Source organism: Bactrocera neohumeralis, chromosome 6 (assembly GCF_024586455.1).
Source record: "Bactrocera neohumeralis isolate Rockhampton chromosome 6, APGP_CSIRO_Bneo_wtdbg2-racon-allhic-juicebox.fasta_v2, whole genome shotgun sequence".
Classification (NCBI taxonomy): Eukaryota; Metazoa; Arthropoda; class Insecta; order Diptera; family Tephritidae; genus Bactrocera; species Bactrocera neohumeralis.
In genome coordinates this window covers 67,976,465-67,983,418 of record NC_065923.1, presented here as the reverse complement: position 1 = coordinate 67,983,418, position 6,954 = coordinate 67,976,465, and the positions used below count along the sequence as shown (strand labels likewise).

At 30.4% G+C, this 6,954-nt stretch overlaps 1 protein-coding gene across 1 annotated transcript in view; it reads left to right on the top strand.

Moving 5' to 3' along the window:
* The window catches only part of LOC126762498 (serine-rich adhesin for platelets), a 234,692-nt gene that overhangs the window by 60,437 nt on the left and 167,301 nt on the right, over positions 1-6,954 (top strand). The gene's annotated exons all lie outside the window — the stretch shown is intronic.

Genomic DNA, 6,954 nt, shown 5'->3' with positions numbered 1-6,954 from the left:
AAATAACGAAAGTATTAGTTATTATTTTTTCTTATCTTAAAGCAGTAAGGAAGGAAAAAAATAAAATAGACTAAAAAAGAATAAAAAGTGAAAAAAATACAAAAATAAAATAAAATAAGCAAATAAGTATATAAACAACGATCTATAGGGTAGTCGAAAATTCTTTTCGTATTTCTAATCAAACTTCAACTTATTTTTTATATTTATAATAAACTTCAATGAACCAAATATGTACCATTTTGGTCGACCACTTTTTGTCCATTTTTCCGCTAGAAACATTATTAAATCAGTGTAAAACTTTTCTAGTTTCTCGGCGAAAAACTACGACAAGTAATTTTTACAGGCTTGAAGCCAACTTTATTCCATTAAGGGAGTTCCACATTGACCGAAACAAATAGTAGTCCGTTGGTGCAAGGTCAGGGCTATATGGTAGATGCTGTTGATCAGTTCTGGCCGTTTTTTCGATTGTTTGCTTCAATCTCATCAGTTGTTGACAGTAAAATGTAGAATCAATCGTTTGACAAGGCTGGAGCAGCTCATAGTGGATGATGCCTTTCCAATCCCAGCAAACACTCAGCATAACCTTTCGAGGCGTCAATCCTGGCTTTGCGACCATTTGTTGAGCTTCACCACGCTTGGAACATTATCTTTTTCCACTTTTCCTCTCCTGTTACCATTCGCTTCAGAAATGGTTCGATTTCATTTCGTTTCAGCAAAGAATCGCAGATGTTAATTCGGTCCATAAAATTTTTCACAGACAATTCATGTGGTACCCAAACATCGAGCTTCAATATGATTGGTAGCACTGGCGGTATACGAGCGGAACGACATCTATTGACAAAATACGAAAAGACTTTTTCGACTACCCAATATTGTAGAAAATAGCTAAGCCTGGTTATAATTTTTTATTATTTTATAAATTTGGCCGCAAGAAACTTAACTTTTAGTAAAAACAAATTAAAATAAACACTGCTTCTGAGAACATATAGAACATATACATATATATTTTTTTCGAACAAAACATTTTAAAAAATTTTAAAAATATTTAGTAAAACCTAACCAAAATTTGAGTTCAGAATTTCATTTTTTTTTAAATATTTTTTGACATAATTACTAGTTTTGAAAAAAATGATAAAACATTATTAAAACAATCACTTTTCCATGCCTTTTCAGAAAAGAAAGTTATTTTTTTATTAAAAATCATCATATTAGAAATATCACTGATGCTGAAAAAGAAACAATATGTAAAAATAATTTTTTTCAAAATTAATTTAAACTTTTTTTTCGGAAAAATATATTTTTAAAGTATTACAAATAAATATATTTTTATAAGTATTTAAAAATGAAAATATTGCAAAAAAAAAAACAAAATTATTTATTATTATCCGAAAAATATTTTTCAAAAAAAAAATTAAAACACATTTTTGAAAAGATAGTTTTCAAACAAAAATAATTTTGTTTATTTTTTCCAAATTTCAATTTGACCGAAAAACATTTTTTGAAAATTTTTTTTGTCCGAAATTTTTTTTTTTATTTTTTTCTAACTGAAACCAAAAAAAAAAATTAAAACAAACGAAATTTTTTTGACCGTAAAATATTTTTCAAAAACAACATATAAAAAAAAAAATTGCAGAACATATTTTTCGGGCAAAATAATTTTCTTTTTATTTTCAAAACTTTCTTTTTGTTGAAGTAAAATATTTTCTAAAAGGTTTTGTTCGAAAATGTAATATGGCAACTTGGACAACAAATTTTCAAAAAAATATTTTCCGTTCAAAATAAATTTTTTTTGAAATTTGTTTTGAATATTTGTTTGAAAAATGTTTTTCGGACAAAATAAGTTTTTGTTCGAAAATGTAATATGGCAACTTGGACAACAAATTTTCAAAAAAATATTTTCCGTTCAAAATAATTTTTTTTTGAAATTTGTTTTGAATATTTGTTTGAAAAATGTTTTTCGGACAAAATAATTTCGTTAATTTCTCAAAATTTATTTTTGGTTTTGTTAAAAAAAAATTTAATATTTTTCCCACAAAAAAAAATTTTAATGTGCATTTAGTTATTATTATTATTTTTTTTATATAAAAAGGAAATGTTTATTAAAAAATACGGGGCATTTAATTCCACAGTGTTCATATTACTACAAAAAGCAAAAAATATCATATTATTCTGCTACAAATTTCAAATAAAAATAGCATCAATAATTCAGAACAAAAATTTCAAATAAAAATAATCTCAATAATTCAGAACAAAAATTTCAAATAAAAATAGTATCAATAATTCAGAACAAAAATTTCAAATAAAAATAATCTCAATAATTCAAACAATAATATCTTCAAATCCATTTTCGAAATTAATCATATAATTCAAGCCAAATGGAAACAAAATAACGATGACTTCAGTACACTGTTAAAAATGGGAATTATGTGCAATTAAATTTCACTCTGAACTTCTAAAAACAATGATTAACAAATAACATTTTCAAAACAAAAAAATGTGTTTTGATAGTTTTCAACTAATTCTCAGAACAGATTGAGGCAGAAATTTCGTGCACTTTAAAAACCGATTGTGACATTTAGAGATAAAAGTTACAGGTTTTCAACATTTTTCATAAATTTGATACTTTTTATAATTTTGTAATTTTTCAGTCACACATTTTTGTCGCACAGTGTATTGTAGTTGATAGGAAACGACGAAAAATACACCAGAACCAAAACATAACCCAATATAGTTTTGCTTGGTAATAAAAAAAATAAATAATACAAACTATTTCATATTTTAATGTGTAAAATGCTTTTAGCCGTTAGTGGCATATGAAGTACCTATTCTATTCAGACATACTACATAGATAAACAAATATTTATAGTGCAATTGCTGCCAGACACTCAGTTACAGCAACATACTTTAGCACATTTGAATTAGCACTTGATTTTGCAAATCATAATTTTGATTAAAAGTTGAATATGAAAAGTAAATATGTACTGTGAAGTCTTAGGAACTCTAAGTGCTTCTGTTATCTTTACAACTTCATATGTTGATTATAAACAAATACATTATATGCCATATACTACTAGTACTATATAAACATTTGTAATCTTTATTACACTAGATAGTTTCCAATTAATGTATATATGTATGTTATATATATGTATGTATGTATATATTTGAGTAAGTAAAAGTATACAGAATTTATATACCGTTTTTGCTTTTTCTAAAATTTCTGCCTAAAATGCGAAAATTCATTCATGACATTGAAAAAATGCAGAAGCGCCGCTATATTTCTGGCACAGTGGGCACTTTTTGAGAATTCCGATATACTATAGTTGATTATGTTATAGTTGAATGAATTTCGAAGAATATTTTTATTTATTCTTTTTACATCAAAATAAAAATATTGCATAATGTATACACACTGTGAGTTTGAAAAAATTATTAAGTCACTAATTAGTATGCTTTTTTAACTTATACCAAGAAACTTCAAAATCAGCTGTTTCGCACTGCGCAATTGTCACCACAACGAATTGAAAGAGGAAAGCCCGACGCTGACATTGAAAATCGTGTAAACGCAAACACGCGTTGTGACGTCACAGTTTAAGTTTCAGTTCAATTACTTTTCGTTTGTCATTGCTTTGGGATTTTACGCGTATTTAATACCCAAACTGGATTTTCTTACTTATTTTAGTAGTGCCAGTTCTATATTTAAAACACAAGCAATTTGCTAAATCCAAAAAAAAAAAATAGTTGAATAATATTGCCTACTCGTATATAATAAGTTAATTAAATCAACTAATTAAATGCGCTTGCAAATTGATTTAATTACTTTCAATTAAATGCGACTTTATGGTATAGTGTATTGGAAAGGTGTCATTCACTATGAACTGCTCAAGCCTGGTCGAACGATTGATTCTACGTTTTACTGGCAACAACTGATGAGATTGAAGCAAGCAATCGAAAAAAACGGCCAGAACTGATCAACAGAAAGGGCTTCGTCTTCCATTAGGACAACGCTAGACCACACACATCTTTGATGACTCGGCAAAAACTGGCAGAGCTTGGCTGGGAAGTTTTGATGCATCCACCATATAACCCTGACCTTACACCATCGGACTACCATTTGTTTCCGTCAATACAGAACTACCTTAATGGAGTAAAGTTGGCTTTAAGAGAAACCTGAATTACTTGTCGTGGATTTTCGTCGAGAAACCAGAAAAGTTTTACACTGACGAAATAATGTCTCTAGCGAAAAAATGGCAAAAAGTGTTCGATCAAAATGGTACATATTTGGTTCACTAAAGTTCATTATAAATATAAAAAAATAAGTTGAAGTTTGATTAGAAATACGAAAAGACTTTTTCGACTGTATATATAATATGAAGCAATTGCTATACAAATGTATGTCACACTAACACAGTACAGATGCTAGGCGCTTAGAAAAGCACAACTCGAAATGCCATCTGATAAAATCAATAGCCAACCAAAATTTTTCCTAGAATACGAAAAACGAATCACAAGTAGATATATCAGTGACTCAAAACATTCAGTGAAGATCGTGAAGTCATCGAAAAAACTCAAGTCTCATACGAGTCATCCATGCATCTCTATTGAAGACGATAACAGCAAAAACACTAAAAAAGCGGCGTCTAAAAGTCATCGTATTCACATCAAGAATATAACAGATTGTCGCAACACAACTTATGAATCGAATCAACTGAGTTTGGTTGATGTTGTGACTATGAAGCGTGCTAATACTCGTACTAGACTAAAAGAACGGAATATTTTGGAAAACGACGTCGAGTACAGATTGCAAAATAAATGTGGCCGAACACCTCGCATTCATCAAACGTATCATAACTGGTGTCGAGACAAGGGCTTATGAATATGGCGTCGAAACTAACCAACAATTTATTGAATACTTGTATATGCTGAAGCCGAAAAAACCAAAATTCGTTGGAGGCACAGTTTTTTTTACAAGAATTGATCGTTCAGTTTGTATGACAACTATTGTGGTTCGGCGGTTCAAACAAATAAGCAGCTTCTTCGGGAGAAAAGGACGTGTGCAAAATTTCAGAGATAAAGACAAACGGATGGACGAACATGGTTAAAACGGCTCAGCTCTTCATGCTGCTCATTTACACATATGTATGAATTCTGTTTTCTTCGTCTCAGTATTCATTGCAGTCAGCATATACCCTGTTTAGTGTATAAAAGCGAACTTCGTAGGTATTTCATATTTACAATTTCCAGGAATCCAAAACCCACAAATCATAACCTACCTCAATACGCTTGATATTTGCTTTTTTTCGACAAATTCTCTCCTTGTCTTATACACATATGTACTATATGCACACAAACACAGACAAATTTGAATCAGCTGAGGAGGCCGTTTAACCATTTCAGCCAGAGATTTGCTTAGACATCTGCCAAAGTCAGCTTTGATAAGCGAGCAGCTGCAGTCGACGTCGGCGCTTTTGTTAGCGGCTGCGTGGTTGTCAATGTGCTCATTGAGGTTTGATGAATGAAGCTCGTCGCTGCAATTTTCTCTCACCAATACAATTACTACTACCACTCCGAATACATTGACTGTGCTAGTAAGTGTGAAATTTCCACTACAAACTGACATTTCTCTGTGGCGATTGTTTTAGATGTATAGAACGGCTAGTTAAAGCAGATATTTAGCATTTGTGTACATACTTAAGCTACCAACGCTGCAACAAAATTTACAAGCTTTGTACAAACACATTACAACAGCTCTTATAATGCAATAAAATTATATTTGTCGCGGAATTGTTTTTACTAGTTTCTTGTTTGTTTCTTTAAAATGATTTTAATTTATTATATTTTAAAATGTAGATACTAATTTTTATTTGCAGACAAGTTTAATTTTTATAGGGTGTGCGTCTGAGATAGAATTTTAATTGCGCCTAATTGTAGACAACCTTTTTCTTTATTCATAATTTAAGAACCATCAGCATATACATAGATCCAACAACCATAACATATAGCCTACAGTTCAGGTGACTCTATCAGAGAAAACTATAAATGTGTCAAGAGAATTAAAAAAAAAACATTCGACTTCATCGAATGGATCAGATTTGCAACCATCTACTTTCTACAACAGCAAAAGTCTGTTTGAAAGCTAATTCATGGAAATTGATACCATTTTAACAACAAGACAAACTACATAAATGCGATTAAAAATTTCAAGCGCTTTCTTTCTGGCTTTATGAGTAAAGTTATCGATGATTTTACACAGAATCACTGCCAAAAAAACTGTAGAAAGTAATTTCTGTTCAAATTTAGTAGGAAAAATCTACTACTTCTTCATTATCTTCGACTTACTTGCATAAATTAGGATTTAACTTAACTTAGTATACCTTACGATGTTATAAAATTTCCACAACAATCGTTCTACGTTACTAGAGTAGATCGGGATTGTATCAGGCCAAGAGGCCTTATTTCGAAGATCTTACCCTCATCGGGATATGGACCCTACGAGCTAATACAAGGGCCGTTATTTCGATGATTTGATCCTGTTTGAATTGGTATGTAAAAAAAGCTAATGAGCAAGGTCTTAGGATAGATTTTACCTATGAGAACCTTCGGAAACTACCGTTATATTAATAGGTAATTGGTTTGTTATAGCTCCTTTGACACTGTTTAGTGGATGATTATGACAATAGAAATATCAAACAAAGTAAGTATTTTAACCAAGAATGTAGAAGCCAGTATCATTTTTTCCACTTTTGATGTAGAACTCTACGTGGTAATACAATTTCCACAACAGCCAGTTCTCTGTTACCAGAGTGGGCCCAGATTCTAACCGGTTTTCGAAGATCTAATCCGATTTGGGTCGGTAAGTCAAATAACTAATAAAAGAAGACCTAAAAACCCATTTTCCCCGATGATAATTTTGAAGGTTTATAAGCCCTTATATCAATCTGGAGGATGGAGCCA